Raw genomic sequence first — 2,014 nt, forward strand, 5'->3', positions numbered from 1 at the left:
CAACTGGTCCCATGATATAAACTAGATTTATATTGCTAAATAGAAAGTTTCCCAAATTCTGATCCAAATGGTTCTATTCAATAATATAGAGTCCCACCCAGGTTTAATGGCAGTTGATCTGGGTCAGATTTCACTCTCTCAGTGAGAGGAAACTCATATATGGTACTGTAAATGTAGCCAGTACACATGCCTGGAGAGGTCATAAATCTCAGAGAAAACTCCAAGGCTGTCACATCCCTGAACTAGTAATTTCTTATTATGTACAATGCATATTATTCCTTATTTTACAGACAAATATCCCAGTAACCACTCACAAAAGAAACTTCTTTTACACTAAATGGAGAATATTACTGAGTACCACAAGTGGTCACACACAGACATTTTCTGTAAGTGCCTCTCTAAGTGGCACATCTAGGATGTGTTGGGGACCCCTGCTGTGTTAAGTCGAAGTCTCTCCATGTCCGGATAGCCCAAGGGGCTCGGTGTTTCTATGCAGAGACCCCTTTTCTCAGCGGGGCACCTTCCTACTCTCTTCCTGACTCATCTTTGAAGTGGCTGTCACAGATACATGTACTCTGGCACAGACACTGTCAGATTTTTTGTGATAATCAGGCACGGTCTGACAGCCTGGCAGAAGCCCACCACCACATGTAAATGGGGCATCCTACAAAGCACCTATCAACTAAGGCTTTTGCCACTGCCTTCACAAAATTAATATCCTGGTTTTCCACTTAATAAATTGGAGCTGCATCAGGAGCTGAGCTGTCCCAGTCTCTTATTCAGTCTCTCCAGAGAAGGCTGTCCCTTCGTAAACAACTACTGGCGAAGACCCTGCTTTCGCCCTTCCCACACCTCCCCTCGTGACCTGGTGGCCCACGGATCTCGAACCTAGAGGGAGTGCCCGGTAGCTTGGAACAGAACACGCCTGGAAGCGGAGTGACCAGTAGAGTCGCAGGAACCAGTTGCCGTGGAGCCCCTCAGCAACGCGGTGCACGGGACCGACCCCAGCAGCACGCGAGAGACAGGCAACAGCCAGCAGCTGGCGCTCCGCGAAACCTGCGCACCCATAAGGATGCAACCTCTAAACCTAAGGCTCACAGAACATAGAACAAGGGGTAAAGAGGACACTTATGAATATCTCAAATCTCATTAATAAAGTTCCCTCAAGCAATAGAGGGTCAGGAACACAAAAGGTCAAAAATGACCAAAACGTAGAGATCAAGAGTTTGCAGAATGCTCCTATGTCAAATTTCACCCACCAAGGGATTGGAGACCATTGTGTAGGAGAGGGCAGAGGGAATGTAAAAGCCAGAAAAGGTCATACAAACTCCTGCCACCTTGCTCATATGAACCTGCAGCAATGATGTCAACATGCCCAGGACCGATACAAAGTCAAGCAGACAAAAACTCAGCACAGAATTTGAGAAATGGACCACATGCCCCAATTTTAGTTGAAGAAATGTTGGCAACTGATTGCTTCTGGGTGAGGAAGGGTTGATCTTCCTAAGCCAAGGGTCACTAGTTGGGTTGACTTGACCTCAGTGGATGAACTTATACTGAGGAACTTCTGAGGACACTGACGACATGGTGGAACTTGACACAGGTGACAGAGTGTATGAATTCCAGTGGGGCCACTACAGGAGGGTACCGGGGGTGTTGGAGGGAGTATAAAAATAAATAAGATTGGTTGAGATATTCCAGATGATACACAAAAATGCAATAAAAATTATAAAAGATATTAGGCGTTCTCTACATATCCCTTTCCTGTTGGTTAGGCCACAAGTTCACCGCCCCCTGGTTTTCCCCAAAATTGCACCATCCATCCTGCTTAAGCATATCCCTACTTAGTATCCCTCCTCACTGCTTTCATTTTGCCAAGACTCTCCTATCTGCTCTCATTTAATGTGATCCTTCTGAAAAAGTCCTTTCTGTACTTTCCTTGCTTCTAATTGTACTCCAAATTAAATTTGAAAAGCAAAAGATCTGAAGGTGGGATATGTATATGAGATAGAAT

This window comes from Nannospalax galili, unplaced genomic scaffold (assembly GCF_000622305.1).
Source record: "Nannospalax galili isolate Female #2095 unplaced genomic scaffold, S.galili_v1.0 scaffold1689, whole genome shotgun sequence".
NCBI lineage: Eukaryota > Metazoa > Chordata > Mammalia > Rodentia > Spalacidae > Nannospalax > Nannospalax galili.